This window comes from Sebastes fasciatus, chromosome 14 (assembly GCF_043250625.1).
Source record: "Sebastes fasciatus isolate fSebFas1 chromosome 14, fSebFas1.pri, whole genome shotgun sequence".
Taxonomy (NCBI): Eukaryota; Metazoa; Chordata; class Actinopteri; order Perciformes; family Sebastidae; genus Sebastes; species Sebastes fasciatus.
In genome coordinates, this window is record NC_133808.1 from 17,684,067 (window position 1) to 17,704,044 (window position 19,978).

Genomic DNA, 19,978 nt, shown 5'->3' on the forward strand with positions numbered 1-19,978 from the left:
TATTCCAACCTGTGTGTCTGCAAAAAAAAAAAAAAAGTTGGAACACCCGAATAGAAAATGGAAACAAAAAAGAGCAGCTTATATTTTAGGTGAATGTTTATTCACGTTTCTTCAAGGCCAAACCGCTATTAAGACAAAAGCAGGATAAAAACAAATCCGTGAGCATGAACATGCCCTGAGAGCCTTAAATCTGACAAACACACTCTGCACTGTGCTATCACTGCACGGTTCAGCTTTGTTTACTTCGCTTCTCTTGCTCAAATAACAACAAGTCACATTGAGTTAATTTTATTTATACATCCGCAAATCACAAGCCCGTCCCAGAGGACTTAACTGTACATGCAACACTCGGTTAGGAAGAAAAACTCTGCATAAAATAATAAGACATTTTGCAGGCAATCTGGAGCCAGCTCAAGTCCAGCCACCTAAACCCAGGTTATGAACCCTGATAGAGTCAAACAAAGTTTCTACAAAGGCACAGCCTCGGGTGGAACAGTCTGGATGGGAGGGGAGCGCTGATGCTGGCTGGTGACACGGTGGCGTTACACTTTCTAGAATGAGGCTCTGAGGTACAGACCAGTGGCAAATTGAGCTGTGGCGCTTTGTTCACCTCCAGCTTCCAAAAATAAAATACAGCTAAACCTCAAAGGCACTTTCTAAGCACTGCTGAACTGGTGCTTTAAAGTGGAAAAAGTACAAGATGGAGACTTAGTTCTAACCTGCAGTATTGGAGGTGTTCAGTACATGCATGAGCAAATCTTTATCAATGAATATTCAAAGTGAACTGACTATACTGATTCCAGTCCAGTCGCATATGTAGGCGTATGAATGCCTTGGTCATTTGCAAGTAATTTGGCGTGCAATGATAAGAATGCCGTTCTTGCTTTTGGCTGTCATGTAGTCTGTATTGACTGCGCTGTAAATGCATCTGCGTAAATATGTATACGCTCAGAGTAGTGACGTAGAATAAAAACTGAGAACGAATGCTTATGGTGGACAGGGGTGGGAGGTGGATGGGTCCAACAAACAGATATTTTATATATATATATATATAGGACTTTCAACCAGGAGACCGGTGTTTAAGACCCAAAGTGTTCTTCAGTTATTTTGAAGTGACGTGTTTTCTGTACTTCTTTTACTTTACTTAGTTTACGTACTTATTTTAAGCCCAGCCATGATGTTTTTCCTTAACTTAACTTAGTGATTTTCCTAAACCTAACTGTGGCTTTTAATGTAGTTTTGTTGCATGGCATACAAATAACACGCGAAAAAGGCTAAAATGCTTCCTCATGACACACAGAATGTCCATGTAATGTTGTGCTATTTATACACTTTCCCATGAGATCAGGTTGGAACTGAAGAATCAGCCCTCAGCATCGAGCCGTATGAAGAGTGATTGCGACTGCTTAGCTTAGGGGAAGTGTACAAACTACATAGTCTGCGACTATATGAATCTTTGTACTACGAATGAGCAAAGTGATACATGATTTCCACCTCTGTGTGCTTATTATTTCCAGTTCAAATAAAACTACTCACTACATGATGGTAATAAATCAAACAGAGGGATTATCGGTTGTTTCACACAGCACATAATGTGAGCGTAGAAACATATTTGATTAATGTTTGGAGCTTTTAGCAATGTATGATGGATCGCAGTGAGACACAAATGTCCCCCAACAACAGAAATATTCTGTTAAAGGACCAATAACTTAATTTTAACTTCTCACTGATACCTGAAATTGTCTCTGCATGTAATAAATTTAAACTAGAGAGATGCATGTTGTTTCCTTTAGTAGATTTCTGCTTACTTTATTGTTCTACATCATTTATACCCTCATTGAAAAATGTATATATAAAAAAAACAGAATACTTTTAAGGACATTTCAACATTGATAACACTGCATGGTCACTATATGCTTTTTCAATCTCAGTTAGTGCACTTGAGAAAGTATCTTGTAATGTGAAACTGCCAGTATTTGTGACATTTTACAGCTTAATTATTGAAAAGGAGAGCATCCGATCCATAATAAATCAGCAGCTGCAGCCCTAGTTATTACTTAATGAGCATGAGAAATGATTTGACATCCTTGAGAGCAAAAGGCTTTCACGCCGAGGCGGCCGGTACAAACACTACAAAAAATCCTTTATCTATACTTTGTAATTGCTTTGTAGAAGGGCAATGTTTCAGGACAGAGGGAAACGAGGAGCTGCGGGTACTCTGTTGGAATACAAAGGACGACACTGCAGAAAGGATTCACGTCTTTGAGCACATGGACGCAGAGTGATTAACCTTTATCTTTCGACCTGTCCCTGTCAGACATCATTAGTGACGCTCCCAAGAAAAAGATGGCATGAGGAACACGATGTATGTACAACACGGTCATTTTGGCACAGGTGGATATCAAGTGATGGAATGTGTTACGACACAACGTATGAAAAAAAGACAGCGCTGCACCGTTCTGCTTAAAACAGTCATAAATTATAGGTTAGTAAATCCACCGTAATGAGTTCATTGTCACATTTTGTTGCCACACATTACTGACCTGCTTATGATGCCATTTAAATATATTTGTAGTGTTTTATTTGAGGTGTTTTATTTGTGCACTTCTTGTTTTTCATTATTTTATTCTTTTAACTGTCACTCTGACTACAGGCGGAGCACAAAGCAGTTTAGGAAAGCTTTTATTTCCTCACTGATTTTCTTTCCCTGGATCTCCATAGTCGGGAAGATTTGTTTACTGTACGGTGGCCACATGGAGATCATGTCAGGACATGCATCACACCAGCCCGGTCGCACTAGAAGGCGTGTGAATGACACGATAATGTGGAAGGCAAAAGCAAAAAAAAAAAACGTCCTGCTTTAGGCGTGTAATTTTCACGCCATGTAGTCTGTACTGAATTCAATGTAATGGCACCCACGGGAATATGCAACGCTCCGAGCTAGTGACGTTTAATAAAAGTGGAGAAAGACCGCTTATGGTTGATGGGAGGGTTGGTCGATGGGTCCAACAAATACAGGACTTTCAACCAGGACACCGTTGTTTTGTTTTGCAAGTTATGCTAGTGACGTTTGTCACGTTTTTGCCGTAGTGATGATATGTTGTTTCCGTACGCATTTTACTTAGTTTATGTTCTTATTTTAAGCCCAACCATGACCTTTCCTAAACCCAACAAAGTGGTATTGTTGCCTAAACCTAAGTGAGTGCTTTTGTTGCCCCCTGCTGGTATTTCACCTTCATACATGCGGGTAATATTCACGCCTCAGTGAGGCAAAATGTGACACTGACATGCTATACTCTGGTGGATAGGCAGGTCTTTTACACGCTTTGGCATGATATCGGTTTGATCACAAAATATGACTCAGGCCAGGCCATGCTAATGAGGAAGCTGTAGCAGGTGAATGCAGTTTTCTTTCAACCTCATTATCCTTAGAGCTGTGCTCATTACAGGCGAGTAACATCTTCTTGGTTAGACCAACCTACTATTCCATGGTTATTATTATATTTAAAATATATATGTATATATATGTATATATATGTATATATACATATATATACATATATATGTATATACAGTATATATAACAGCTTAATCAGTGCAGTTTCTGTTAAAAGACAGAACCCTGCCGGCCCGGGATTTGAAAGTAGCCTGGTTGTGATTTAAGTGTAAATCCTCTCCTATAGATCTAATTTTTCCGGTCACAGAAATAGACTATTAGCATGATACACTAAGATTGACCTCCATGTACATAAACATCATGGTAACTGTGCACCATATGAAATTACCCATTTACTGAAAATCAATTTTCAATCAAATCTTTCACTGCAGCTTCTCTTTCTTCTGAAAAAAAAAAAAAAATCCACACAAAGCAAACGCAGGTCGAACAGACAGGAAACACATCAGAATATTTAGAGAAATTACTTTTTTCTTTTTGAGTTAATCGAGATAATGGATCCTGAAATGCCAGAGGGAATATTTGCAGCATCTTAAAAGGCACACTAAATCAAGCATTTAGTGTTTCTGCTGCTCATAAAATATTGTATAGTAATATCAACTCAGCATGAGGAATATGTTCCTCACCAAAACCTGTCATCTGCTACTAACAGAATTATCCAAACTCACCATATGCACAAATATAACATTGTGTGTGCAAAGAAAGATAATTCGTATTCTATTGTGGACTTAATTTGCAATCGAAAGCATTCCCCTCCAGGAGCTCAGAGTTCAAATACTTTGAACTGGTAACCTCGATAGCTGCAACCAACGGAGAGCTGATGATTTAGTGTGTGATGCTAATCAACACAAACAACTCACCGGGTCTCTTACACCCATACTTTAAGATCACACTGGGACCCGTTCAGATTAATACGCCTGTCGCAGGATCGTAAACATTACTGGAATAAATAATATTACTGCTCTTAATCTCTTTTCAATTAAACCTTCTCTCTGGAATATTAAAAAAAACCTATTAAAAAACATCCTTAATGTAAGTTAGATGAGATTTTACCTCTGTGTGCTCACTGCAGATCGATCCAAGTCATGTTTGGTTTATAACAAAGATTAAAACCAGAGGGAAACAGCTAGTCTAGCTAGGTCAATGTTGTCTTTCAACATCCCAAAAGCTAACATATTCCTGCTGCTGGAGGGACGTCTTGTCAAACTGGAGCAAAAGATGTGCCCCCTTAACATGGATGTATAATTCCGGGTTTACTTCTGGGGTATGCAGCCCACTGAATATACGCAGCCTCCCATAGACTTTACATATTGATGATGTCGCCGATTTTAGAATCACGTTTCTCGGCTCGTGGGAAGTTTTACAAATATAAAACATCCATGGATCAAAAATTCATAATAAAAAGAGTCATAATGGACCTTGTTTGCAGTTCGAGGTGACCTGTTAAGAGTTAAACAGACGTTATGTCGTCGGGCAGGACTAACAGTTTCTGTTCAGAGGAAGTGTTACACACTGAACTGCGGTTTAGCTGCACGGAGCCGGTGCAGACAGCTGCATATATTAAAGTGAGAGCGTATCTGTTGTGTGAGACGTGCGAGTGAACGCCTCTGACACATTTGTGGTCTAGATGTGGTGCAATTGTGGTTTGTATTCGTTCAATCCAACAAGTAGTGGTCGTTGCAGACACACCTAGCGTAGATCTGCACTCAACTAAGTGCAGATCTCTAGTTATAGCCTGAGTTGAGTTGACCCCTTTATTCACGAGTGGTCCAGACCTGTTATACGAGTTATGTACAGACAGTACAAATCATAAGGCCTTAATCTGAATTATTCTGAATTTTAGTTTAAATATGCTACCGAAATTAACTTAAATTAATAAATCTGCTTATTACTCTGGTAACATTTTTGCGAATTAAACTTTTCCACACACAGAGCGGAACAGGTAGCCTCATCGATTATGATAATGGTGAAATGACGTGAGACTTCAACATATTGATCTGATAAAATCCTATGATCTGGTAAAAACACTATTTGCAAATATTTGACACCAAAATGTTCAAATGTGCTACTTAATAGTTATGATCGACCATATTGAGTTGCAATCATTACTGTTGTTAGTCATTGTTATAAGTTGTGACTGAATCTGTGTCTCCTGTGTATGAATGACATACTTTTAAAGATAACGTTCATAAAACCTGTGATATATTTAAATATATATTTTAAGTCCTGTCAGGTTTGGAGGAATCCTGTAGTTTCTTTGTGTAGAAGAAACCCAAGAAGGAAACATACTGTGCAATGTTTCCTTTACAATTTTCCACAATAGCTACTTTTTTTGTTTTTCCTGTGAAAAAGCTTTTAACATAAATCCCCCGAAGTGGCCTTTGCCTTCTGCATGCCTTTTTACATTTTAATGTGCTGAATATGTTAATGAATACTTCTTTGAACTGTCAAAGTTATTTTTATGCTGCCTGCAGTAAATGACTGGCCTTTTTTACACAACACCTCAGGCTGGTCAAGCAATCACGCCCCACGATAGCTGCAAAGCTAGATTTGACTCCAAAAATATCCTGTTTACTAAAGATATTTTCATCTGGCTGGAGCTCCCTTAAGCTAGAAAAAAAACCTCCATTCCTCTCTGTCTCATATTCTTCCATTCGTTCCATCATGGCAGATATTACCCCAATTCTGCTTTCAATAGCCTTCAAGACGAGGTCTTTAATCTTGTGCTGATGTTACTGCAAATGGACTGATGAAACCATGAGCATGTGTCTTCCCCTGTCAAACGCCATCATCACGTCTTGTTAAAATCTTGTTCGGTGCTTCTTTATCATAATTATTTGATACAATTATTGGCTGACTGATGAATAACCCCACCCAAGACACAAATAAGCAGATGCTATTATCTATGAAATGGGTCTAATTTAGTTCCTTTCACACTGGAGCTTCAACAAGCGGAAGGGAGGACGTATAATTTCTCAGACACATGACATTACCATTCTGTATCCCCCCCCAACAAATCAATAGCATCCCTGGTCTCAGTTGATTTCAATCACATTTTCTCATTAAGCGCGTCTAACTGGGGAGTTCTCCCTCCTAACATATCACCGAACAGATGTTGCCTACCAAGCTGCAGAGGGGCTGACCTTTTCTCTCCTCCGAGGGAGAGAATATCTCCTAAATGGCAAATGATCCTGTTGAGGAAAATCTGAGGATGTCATTACATGCAAAAAAACATCATCTTCTACAATTATTAAAGCTTCAGTAGGCAGTATGTTTTTGGCATCATTGGGAAAAAATTCCATAATAATCTTTCAGCATATTGTAATTGCAAGTGTTCTGAGAGAAAACTAGACTTCTGCACCTCCTCATGGCTCTGATTTCAGGCTTTAAAAAATCTAGCCTGGGACTGGAGACTTTGACCAATCACAGGTCACTTCAGAGAGAGAGAGAGCGTTCCTATTGGCTGTGCTCCGGTTGGTGGGCGGTGCTTGGTATTTCCTCAGCTGATCTTAACATGGCTGCCGAGTCACAAACTTTCACATTTTACAGCTAAACAGCACACTATAGATGTTTCTGAAAACATTTGAGGTGAGAAATAGGCATTACAGTAACAGAATATTGATTCATATTTGATCAGCGCTGCCTAGTTTGACCGTTTGATTGGAGTTCGCGAGTGATTGACAGCTGCTCAGAGACGGCAGGCTCCAGCTCGGCTCTGATTGGTTGTTTTCCTCCGGTCTGTGAAATCTTGCAGATGCCATTAGGTGCACCAGAGAACACCAGAGGACACAGAGGCACATTATGTTTTTCAGATTACCTGTCTCATGCACTACTGTCAGGATATAGTGATCGTTTTATAAAAATAATAACTTTTTTAAATCATATTTGCTCCATTTCTACCCACTGCAGCTTTAAGTTGATAAGGTGAAAACAATTTTACAAAGCAAAAAAAAAGCGAAAAAGAAACTTCCCTAGAGCTCTCCGCAGGCACGCCAGAATAACAAGTGAAGAAGTGCTGGAGGAAAGCTTTGGGGACTGATCGAATGGCTGGGTTTCCTCCACTCCTTTGGCTAAAACGTTTCTATTTAACTCAAGTTTCATCTAAAAGCTCGTTTTTCAAGCAGCCACTGCAGTGACAGCTCCTGTGCTTTAGGACATATAGATCCAGGACACTCGTCCACTTGTACAACAAAGCACAAGTCAGAATTGATGTTGCGCTTAAAGCACATCATATGTGTTTCAGAGCTGAAGTACTTGTCATCCTCCTGAGCTATGCCTCGTACGTTTTCTGCAGTCTCACAGCCGAGGCTCCACTCCAGTAATTGGCTGGGGATTTTGAGGAATATCAATTCCAGACAGGCTGTGCCTCGCTTTGTGCAAGGTGCTGGTACAGTGTCACCTTCACAGGCTGTCCTGCTCCTCTGTGCCCCAGAGAGACAGAGAGAGAGAGAGAGAGAGAGGAGCAGCGCTGAGATCACAGGCATCAATCCTCACATTTTCGGTGATAACTGCCCTGGATCAAGTGGGAGGATTCAGAAAACGCCTTTGACTCACTCTAGTCATAGTGCAGGGCACAGCATCGAAACTCGGCTTAATGATCTCGACTCGAGCGCCATTAAAAAGACCGAAACAGACACTGCTGCACATAACGCACAAAGAAAATCCACTTTTAACTACCATCAGAAAACTCTTATTCCCTCTCTGACAGGCTCTGCTCTGTGTTCTCATGGCCACATTTGTTTAGGCCCTAGATGACACAGATATGGATATAGCAAGGCACCAGCTTGCTCTTTTTTGTAATGCAAATGCATGTTTTTTAAGACAAATGCTCTCTACTTGAGGCCAAGAAAAACATTCCAACACTTTGTCACCTCAGACGAACTATAATATGCTAACTAGCACAGCATGTTCTGCTACATTACAACATTTACTTTGCTGTGAATTTATCTTTCTTGATATTAGTGTCTGCATTATGCATGGCATCCTGCTACGTTTTGTCTTTTGTCCCACATTCACTGTGTAACTTGTTTGTAACATCTCATTGCACCTGCTTTATAATGGGCTGAGATGCAGTAGAAGCACCTGTGATTTTCATATTTTAGCTGTTTTTGTCTTCACAGATGGCCAGTCTCACATTTGCCTTAACGTTGCAGGAATAAAGAGAGGTAAAACATTATGTTATCTGCATGCACAGCATCTAGATGGAGGAGATATCTGTAGGTGATAACTATAGCTGCCAATGACCCAAACAGGTCAGCATTTCAAAAGAATTCCTGTCAATAACATCTCTACATGTGAAGTTTGAGCTGTAGTTTCCTGTGTGAAGGCTCACATTCTGTTATGCAACAGGCTGTTATACAAGCGCAGCTCAAATGGCTGAGCAATATAAATGAATAACAATTTGTGTGCAATTTTCTTTTTTTTGTTTTTGCCTTTTGGCAATATCACAAAGCAGTGACAGCAGGAAAAGCAATGTATAGTATTTCTGTTGGATTTCTTGAATAAATGAGACGTGACATTCAGTTCCTCGTACTATTAGCACACTATTAGGTTAAAGGTGCTGTTGATAACATTCAGCCACGAGATGTTGCGTTCTTCCTCCCCCGCATCATTAAATTTACTTCACAACACGCGATACTAATGGCATTTTACTCTTGGCTCACAAGCCCTTCTAAAAGTCAGATATCTTTTATTCAGCACATTTCTAAAGGCTCTGTAAATGTATTATTTTCTTTTAAATAATATTTGTCTACATAAAAATGTTATCAATAATACCTTTAACAGGACGGACCGAGTGCCTGGAACAAAACAAATAAAGCATCCTACAGATATGTTTATGTGGAAACTTCACTTATGTGAATTTAAGTGCTCCACTAAATTATACAAACCATAGTATTCTGGTATATCCTTATTTGAGAATGTGGCACCTACCAACATGTGCCAATAGGGATTAAAACTATTGTTAATAATTGTCTTCTGAATCAATTATTTGGAGAAAGATTTTAGCACTAAATAGAAGAACAAGCTTGTGATCTTTCATCTGCAAATGTGCCATTATTCTGCAAAGTGAACCAGGCTAAAACAAACCCAGTGAGATCAGGACGAGCAGGGACGATGTAATGAGTGGAAATGTTCAACTGGATGATACTAGTGTTGCATATTCAGCTGAGTACTGCCTGGGAGTGTCTACAGCATTGGGACTACAGTGGGAGTTTAAATGAGGACACCCTCAGAGCTCAGTTCTTGCTGGCGAACAAATCTAATATACTGACTTTTAACAAATCACTGCATCAGATGAAATTATGTAATCAAAGCCTACTGTAATTCTAAGTCGATCATTTCTAAACAAGACAACAAGCTCCACGTGCACCTTATACAAATCTACTTTACTGAGTGGGACTAAAATGTCTCTTTGTGATTATCAACTAGAGGTCGGCCGATTTAATCGTTTTAGCTGATTAATCGGCGTCAATAGGACGTTTTACAAACTATCGATAGAGGTGGAACATAGAAAAGCAGCAGTCTCACGAGAAATGTGCGTCTCCGTTTTGCATGAAGGCTACATATACATATAAAATTGTGATAGGATAGCACATCCCAGATTTCAAAATCATGGAGGACAAAATACTAACAGTTACTTGTTTAATTGGCTCACATCACAATATAGTGTGTGTAAACTATAGAAGGATATTCAATCATCAGAACACCTCTGTAAGAGAGACTGTGTGTCACATAAATCATCACTCACAGGTCTAAGACAGGTCTAGACGGCAGCTTAGTACCTTCAAAGGTCATTTTGGATTGTTTGCAGATGGAGACAAGTGTTGCTTTTTCTGCATACATTTTTGCATTGCCCCATTTTCCTCCAAGAGAGCCATTTGTTACCTCAGAATATACAAATAGGTTTTTGAGGCATTCCAAATCGCAGAAGCGTGAGGAAAATAAATCAGATTTGGGCTGAGCTTTGGAGACGGTTAAAGACTATGAAGCTGCTCAGCTGACTGAGACAGACTGTCAGCCAGAGAGCATATATGTTAAAGGATTACAACACAGCTCTGTTATGGTAGACTACAGAGTATCTCTCTGTACCAGCTCTACTGCAAACAGACATAAGTTAGTTCTATGAGGCAAAAATAGCAGCAGATGCAGAGTGGAACATAATTAATATTGACTGAATACTTACTCTTTTTACAGTAGTAATGGCATTAGAATTAACATTAGTAATGTCTGGTATTATTATATTATTTTCTCTCTAAGGCATTAATCAAAATGGCAATAATTCAATATAATTGTACTTTTCTCCAACTCTGTTACACTAATTTCAATAATACAAAGGAGAACAATAGATTTAGATGAGTAAGTCTGTCTGCACTGTATTTTAAAGACAAGCACCATACAAAATAATACACTATTTCACAAAGGAGTAACAAAATATGATCTGTTACCTTGAAACTCACAACAATTGACCTATAAATGCTGCTCTCTACTCTTCTCACAGAACAAACAATGCTTCAACTTGAATCACACGACACAAGACGCCAGCTCATGTCAGAAGCAGCACCGTTGTTAAAAGCTGCTTGGCCATTTGTGGGTCATGATGGCTCCTGCAAAACTTGTCCAGGGCTCTTTTTGTCACAGCAATAAAAATGGTTTGGTCTGCTTGTCACTGGGGAAATCATGTCAACCTTCAACAGGCTGCAGTTCAGACTCATTCCTCTAATAAGGGAGGTAGAAACCAGTCATAGGCTGGAATTGGTCCTCAATGCCTCTCAGTAAAATGCATTTTTTTCAGTCTCACAATTTGTACCCATGAAACAGATGGAATAGATGGAAACGGCCCACCACTCTGTGTGATCATGATGTTTTTTTCTTGAAATGAATCTGTTAATAATTGCGGTATGCTTAACAAGACGACACAAATACTGAAGGCATAAATATGTGTAGAACAAAATTGCCAATATTGTCAGTTTTTATATTAGGCTGATTCAAACCGATCATATTCATTGAAGAGCAGGAAGAGAGAAGAATTATACTGTATTTAAAATGTAAATCTGTTTGCGTGCTGCAAATATGGATACTGATTTTAATATTTGTAACTATTTTTTATTTTATTTGCTTCACATTTATGCTCTGCTACAATTCTTTTGAAACGTTGTATTTTCAGTGGGTTTATGTTTTGCATTCTATGTGCTCTATTTTCATCTTTTTTTTTTTTATACTTGATTGATTTTATGCATGCTTTGTATTCTATAGAGTGAGCTTAAAAGTGGTTTATAGATTATGTATGACTTGAAGGAACAGTGTGCAACAATTAGGGCTCTCTCTCACTTGTTTCACCACTCACTTCCCACGCACACACCCACTCTACGCACTGGCTCTGCTCCAAATGACCTACGCTATTCTTACAACAACTAGCTCTAGAGAGGGCCATTCGTGTTTTCACGTCGGCCGCTGTAGCTCTCCTACATGCTTGACACACGAGAGAAGTTTCAATTCATCGCTAGATACTGCCAGATCCTGCCAGATCCTACACACTGCTCTTTTAGGTGTGTTAAGTTGGATGTTTGCGTCAGTTGTTGGACATTAGATGTGAGATAATAAGACTGTGGTGTGTCTGTTAACCTCCACAGCATCACCAGAAGATTTTTTTTCACCGGGGCATCTTCGGGTCGTGCCCGACACAGATAAGAGCCACAGTGAGGTTACACTCGAGGGAAGACGTTCTGATGTAGCTGAAAAATGCTTATTTCGATGTAATCAAGATTGGTGGTGAGTCTGTGTCCGTCGGGAAAGGTAGCTTCTGCTGTGTTTATTTATAGCGTCCGAGACTTAGGCGCCGATTGGTAGGGAGTGCACTTGAGGCGAAATACTTTTTGAGTTTTCATCTTAAAAATTTGAATCTCCTCCACCGATATAGAGAAGATAAGAACAGAGTAGAAGAGAATGGAGACCTTTTGATGCTGCTTCAGTGTTTATTGATGTATATGTGCATGCTGCAGAAATGGATTCTGATTTTATTATTATTATTATTATTATTCAGTGGATTTTATATAGCTTATGTATTCTATTTCATCTTATTGTTATCTTATTTTATCAAGTGTGTTTTATATTCCCTCTCATTTTCCCTGTTTTTATGTTTATTTTCCCTTATTGTAAAGCACTTTGTGCTGCATCTCTTGTATGAAAGGTGCTATACAAACAACGTTTATTATTATTATTATTATTATTATAACACAGCAATGGTAGAACAAAGCAAGGGACCATGAGAGTAAATGTAATCAGCAAAATTGTAATGTTTTAGATAGTTCTCAGTGCATTCTCATAAGTGAGAAGAGTCTAATTAATAAGAAAAAAACCTAACTACAGCTGGGAGGCTGCTCCAGAGGCTCGTTAAAAGATGGAATACAAAAAGTAATTACATTGTGTGTGTGTGTGTGTGTGTGTGTGTGTGTGTAGGAGGATCAGACTGATTTAAAGCTGGCAACATATTTGGATGCACACACACACAGTAGCAAGACACTAAAAAGCAGGTGAATGCTATAATTTAAAGCTGCAGTGGGTAGAATTGGAGCAAATATGATTTAAAAAAAAATTATTTTTATAAAACGGTCACTATATCCTGACAGTAGTGCATGAGACAGGTAATCTGAAAAAAATCATGTTCCTCTGTGTCGTCCGGTGTCCTCCGGTGCTCCTAACGGCATCTGCAAGATTTCACAGACCGGAGGAAAACAACCAATCAGAGCCGAGCTGGAGCCTGCCGTCCAGCTGCCGTCTCTGAGCATCTGTCAATCACTCGTGAACTCCGATCAAATGGTCAAGCTAGGCAGCGGTGATCAAATACGAATCAATATTCTGTTACTGCAATGCCTATTTCTCACCTCAGATGTTTCCAGAAACATCTTGCAGTGTACTGTGAAGCTGTAAAATTAGAAAGTTTGTGACCCGGCAGCCATGTTGAGATCAGTTGAAGAAATACCAAGCACCGCCCACCAGCCGGAGCAGACTTTTGAGAGCTGCCTCCTCTGAATGAAAACCCAATAGGAACGCTCTCTCTCTGAAATGACCTGTGATTGGCCAAAGTCTCCAGTCAAAGCCTGAAAACAGAGCCGTGAGGAGGTGCAGAAGAATTTTGAATTACAATATACTGAAAGGTTATTATGGACATTTTGCCCAAGGATGCCAACCATATTCTGCCTACTGCAGGTTTAATACTGGAAATAAAACTGTAGCAAGGAGGAAAAGGACCATGAAAACATTTACGTTTTGTATTTCGATACAAGGAGGGGGGCATTTCAATGCTTTCAGTGAATAAAGGTAATTTTTCTGTAACTATTGCTGTTTTGGTGAAAATGGCATGGGCATGTTTAACTGCTGTATTTCTAGAGTCAATATAGTAAATAAGTAAATAACATTGGATCTGAAATATGTCATAATTTTGATTAAAGCAATTTTGCAAAACCATTCTAATACAATTTAGCAGCAGTTTGAGAAACTAAAACAAACATGTTTTATTACTGGAAAGTCTGTTTAAGTGGGTGCTGTGAATGGGGAGTGGGATGGAGGCTGTAATCGCCTAGGGTTCTTCTAGACACAGAAAAGGCAATATCACATTTTGAATGCCAACTAATAATTTGACAAGTGGTCTAATCATCACTTCTGAACCATTTTGGGTATTTTCCCAGGGGGAGAAGCTCTTAAGATGTTCTTCAGTGTAAGAGCAAGCAGCTTGTAGTAAACAACATTCAAAGATTTCATTCTGCATCTAGATAGTATCAAGTACTGCACATATACTGCATATATGTTCGTCTTTTTATTTTGTTTCAGGAGCAGGGCCTTACCTCGACCACTTCTTATCACCTGTCAAGCCTACTTATACTTAACCCATCTTCTCTTGCCTAAGCCTTTACACTCGCACCTTCCACCTTCATCCATCCCTATTCACATCCATTCATCCTCTCATCCCTCCTTTCATCCCCTCCAATCTCCCTCTCTGTTCTCCCCCAATCCTGTGCACACATACAGGGTCCTTACAGGTTGCCACATTTTATGATAAAACAATACAAACTACGCAGAGTCTTTGTGGGCCTCTCATTGCACATTGCCTGATGCTCACTATCTGATAATCAATATGAACAGCTACTTCTCTACATGTCTCCGATTACTGATAATGTTGCCCCTACACTGTGCTAATTAAAATTCTATTCAATATATGTAGAACAGTCTTCAATCAATTAAATGTTTAAAGGTGCTAAATTACAAAAAAAACTCAGAGCATTTTTCTATTGCCTCCACACAGCTCTCAACATGGCGACGGCTGAGCTGGCGGCTTGCAGCTGACGGTGCTAACAGCAGTGCAGTGCGGCGGCCGAGCGCTAGCCAGTGGGGCACGCAAACATGGACTAACATGACCTAAAAGGCAGCCGGCCCGGCTATATCAACAGAGCACAGAGAAACTCGGATAACAACACAAACAGAGGGAGAGTGACTTCACACTCTGCTCAGGTAGACATTACTCCTCTCTATCTTTACATAGCAAATAGTTGTTTGCTGCTATATTAATGCTCTGAATGCCGTATAGAGAACCTTAAAGTCTTTTTTTCCTGTTGTCTTATCTGGTAGTAAACTGAATATTTTGGTGTTTTGGATTGTTGATCTAAAAACAACAAAATACATTTTAAAAATATCACCTTGGGCTTTAAGAATCTTTTTATACCATTTCCTAAATAGACAAAACGATTGTTAAATTAATCAATAATGAAAATAATTGCTAGTCGCAGTAGATACTGAGCTACCACACTGAAAATACAGCAGGTTATTAAAACAGTCTACTGGGTATCACCAAACAAAATCATAAAACAAGCACGGTTACCAACGGAGCATATTTCCATATAGGCCTTCTATATGAATCATAACATCCTGATGGGAGACGCCACTATTAACCTCTGAGTCATATGCTCCGGTGCCACTCATTGCACATTAGGGCAGGGAATTATAGGATACAAGACCATTACAACCTGGGCAATGCTGCGATATGGAAATACACTCGGGAAAGTTATACTGTAGCATATTCACACTGCATAAAATTTCAACATTTACAATTTCTGAGGAACGAACTACACAGCAACTGTAGACAGGAGCTGCATTCAACAAACCAACTGGCCTACAACAGCTTCTCTGCTGTCTCACAAATGAATGATGAAACAAACAGCTAAAGGTTCTGTACAATAAAACATGTATTTTCACTTATTTTGGCTGATTATACCTTTTATCAGGACTATGGGGTCGTTTACAGACTGGGATTTAATCAATCTCCCTCACTCTCTTATATACGATTTGTTTCTCAAATAGCCCTTTTATGATTCTTTTGAGTAGGTACAGTAGAGTTGATTTATTTAGCAGTCTAACGTCAACCTGAGAAGCCAAAACAAGTATAGTACATTATAGTTTTATAGCTTAGTATATACTGTATCAAGCTGGGACTCACTCTATACTGTAGCTCTGTCCAAATTGTTTCTACTGGTTGTACAAAGGATGTTTTTCAAAAACTTAAATATAAACCAAGCCCAGCAGCCCAACAGTTTTCAGTGTATTCCACCTCCAAAACACAAAAACTGCCAAAGAACTGAAGCACCCTTCCAACCCAACCTATCTGGGAGTGACCCTTGACATGACCCCGTCCTTTGAGGAACATCTGAAAGGAACGGTGGTAAAGATGAATTCCAGAAACAACCTGCTTTGTAAGCTTGCAGGCTCAAAATGGGGGACTGAATACCCTGCACTGTACACCTCCGCAGAATACTATGCTCCTGTCTGGTCCAGATCACCCCATACACAACATGTGGACGCCCAGTTTAACAATCCAAAAGGTCAAAGATTCCCCCCATCTACTAATCCATGCAGACATCTTTAATCCACCTACTGCTGATGGTCTCCCATCTAGACGACCAATTTGGACAATAACCCCACCAGCTGATTTTACCACCCAGTCTGTTTGGGAAAAGGAATGGGAGTCCAAAGATGTAACAAATAAACATCTGTTGTCAGACTCTTCGACAGGTCCCTGGCAACAACCTCCCAAGGAGATTCAGGACCGACCGCTGCCCCTGTTTGGACAGTCTCCATATGAGGCAGCAGCCCAAACCCACTGTGTGCTTGTGGAGAGGAACAAATGATGGACCACATCACTGAAGCTTGCCCTTCTCCAAAGACTAAAAAGAGGATTAGTCACTCTCCATATAATTTCTCTGAACAGATTCTGCTTTCACATGCAGAAATGCAACAGGGCAAGATTTTGGTATCAGAAATGTTTTCCGTTTGTAGTCCGAGTAGTATTGACAATTCACGGCTGAGCAGGCTTTGGTTGAATGCAGGTAAACAGTCCCTGTGGTGAGCAAAAGAGGCTGAACGCATTGGCCGAAATGCAATCTGAGAACCCACCGGCTATCATCTAAAGATGATTTAGATTTGAATTGGTTTAAAATAGGTTTTTAAACTGACTTCTTGTGAAATAATCCGGTCGTGCACGTTGTCTCTCAACTCCAACTCCAGTCTTGCGTTTCAAGTTGCTAATCAAACTGTAAAAAAATGAGCAGCGCACAGAAGAGGAAGTTTTGGCCCGGAAATCCACTGGCTAGATCTCAGAACCCGATGGGTTCTGAGATTTCCCTCCATACAGCAGACCAGGAGGCAACTACTTGGCTCAAGGACTTTTTTTTTTAAAGATGTTTTTGAAGAAGCAAAATTTCTATTTTCCCAAAAACGAATGCACATAAAAAAACAGACAAACAGAGAGGCTCAAGGACTTTGCAAATAATTCTTAAATATTAAATATGTGCATTGGAATTTGAATGTTGTGATGCATTTGACATCCTTGTCACAGTTTAGAAAATGTACCTTGACTGGGTTGCTATTAAAATTATGCAGCAAATGATTTGATTGATATTTCAATCCAAGTTGTACATAATACTTTCACGAACTAAATTTGCATATCAACAGCAAGCTTTGTTAATATGTCTATGAGGAATTTGCACATTTGAATTTGGTTTAAAGGAAAAGGCGTTTCAGTATTCCGCATTGTAATATAATATGACTTCAGTTGTTTCTAATGGATCTCTGATCTAATGATTTATCTTAAAGCTGCCAGGGAGAGGCTGCGTTATGTATGTGACTGCGAGGGAGGAGAGGAGAAGTTCTATCAAAGTTGTTGCTATACATTCTGGCATGTTGCCACCCTCAAATAGGTCAGGAGATGTTATACATTTGTTAGTAAAGAACGTGTCAAGCTGTGCTTTTAGAGAAGAGAAAGAGCTGCCAGAAGAAAAGAGGCTGTGCACATGTGAGCCTATTATTAGCAGCCTATAGGCCGAGGCAGATTTGGACGAGTAAATGCTGAGCTTCTGTCTTGACGTGAAACAATATCCATAATTGACCTAAATGGACAGGATGCATTGTGTAACATGATGCCAAGAAGACAGTAATGGTTTACCTGCTGCAGTCATTTAGAAAAGAAACCAAAAGCTACATACAAAATACATCTAAATAAATGCTGATTGTAAGCCCAGTGTAACAAGGGACGCAACACTGATTAAGCAAAGATACCGTACACTTAAACCGGGGATTAAGGCCTTAAACTCCCTAGACTAATTACACCTTGCAGGAATGTGATTAGTGGGAGCAGCCACAGTAAGCAGGACACAGACACGGACATGGGAGTTAAAGCTCTGCAGCAAACAAAATACACAAATAGATGCTTCTGGACTCACAGGCAGTCTGGCACAGAACGGTACTTACTATACGAGCAGATGGACATGTAATGGAAACCATCATGTGGTTGAACAAGGGAAGGGGATTAGCTTTTGATCCCGATATTGATCTAAAATGTCCAAGTAATGGCAACGAGAACAAAACACAGCTCCACTAGAGAGCTCGCTCGTGACTTTGAACTTTTATTTCGGATTATTTTCATTTGCTGTCTAAGTGGTTAAATAACAGGAAGAATGGCTGAAGTCAGAAACCGGTAATATGTACATAAAGTTGTGTATCTCAATGGGAGAAAAATTAAGTACAATATGATAAACTAGTGTTATAATTACTTGTATAAAACGTTCTAAAAGGGATTTTGAAGATTATCGATTTCGCTAAAATGGGTTTTAACAATACAAATTACATCCTGCATGGTATGTGCACGTCTTGTTTTCAGGGAGAGTTTGATGACCTTCTCAGGCATCTTAACCCGAGCTTCCATCTCCTTCAGACATCATACAACAGTAGTACATTTTTATGTTGGATAGGGATGCACCGATCCAACTTTTTCAGTCCCGATACCGATTGGATTTGGGTATCAGCCGATACCGAGTACCGATCCGATACCAGTCTTTAATTAATAAACTGTATACCTCACTGTGTGGAAGGGCAACGTCAGGCTTGACTTAAACATTGCTTTCTTAACATTGTAAAACAAAACGTAACAAATAAACAGATATAAATTTAGTGAATTGTTATTTACTATGCAAATAAATCGTACACCAACAACTTGGCAAAAAAATCTTCAATTAACGGAAATTACAATTCAAGTGTAATCTAGCAACAAATTGGTCAAAACTTAAAGAGGAATTAAAATGTCAGTACATAATGTATATAGTATATACAGTACATATAGAATTGTTTAATAGATTTTCCCCATTGTCACCGATATCCGATCCAGCTATTTGAGTCATTATCGGCCCGATATCCGATCCAGTATCAGTATTGGTGCGTCCCTAATGTTGGGCCCACCACCATAAATATTAAGGATACAAAACATGTTCCCACAGTTTCTATGACTACTCAAAAAAAAAACTTCATTAGAGTACACAAAACATCATCTGTCGTGAGTAGAAATCATCAGAGCTTTTTCATTTTCCAGCGTTTGTGGGCTAGAAATTGCAACTGAACATTAAAGTCTGACTCTTTTTTTAGAATCAGTCATTATAGTGCTATAATAAATAAATAACACTTAATTTAAAAGAATAATTTATTTTTACAAAACTGACAATTGAGGGAAGGACCGCAAAGAAACATTTCATTCATCCATAAGTTGAATGATCTCTCTAAATGATGTGTTTATTATTCATCAGCCAAGTTAAATACAAGACTATACTTTTGAAATTTAAAGAAGAAATGTACACATGCACACACACAGGACCCATATAGACATGCAGTTTGAATGAAACATTAGTTTTAAGAGGTAGACTATGACTCCAGCACTCTGCAAAAAAAAAAAGGGATGAGGAAAAAAATAAAATAAAAATAAATAAATGTTTAAAGTTTTATATTCTGTGTAACTTGAACCACCTGCACCCCCCCACGTCCTGGACAACCTACGCAGTAGTGCAGAGGTAACAGCCCTTGTACAGTAAATAGGATGGAGATCAGTATGTGTGCTCTCTATGGGGATTGAGCCAAAGTAGCTGCATCACTAAAAGAGCCAGACGTGCATCCTGTAACAACGAGGCAGGAGATCAAACCTCCACAATAACAAGA

At 39.2% G+C, this 19,978-nt stretch overlaps 1 protein-coding gene across 1 annotated transcript in view; it reads right to left on the reverse strand.

Moving 5' to 3' along the window:
- b3galt1b (UDP-Gal:betaGlcNAc beta 1,3-galactosyltransferase, polypeptide 1b) overlaps window positions 1-19,978 on the reverse strand; it is a 58,740-nt gene that overhangs the window by 38,459 nt on the left and 303 nt on the right. The window lies entirely within an intron of this gene.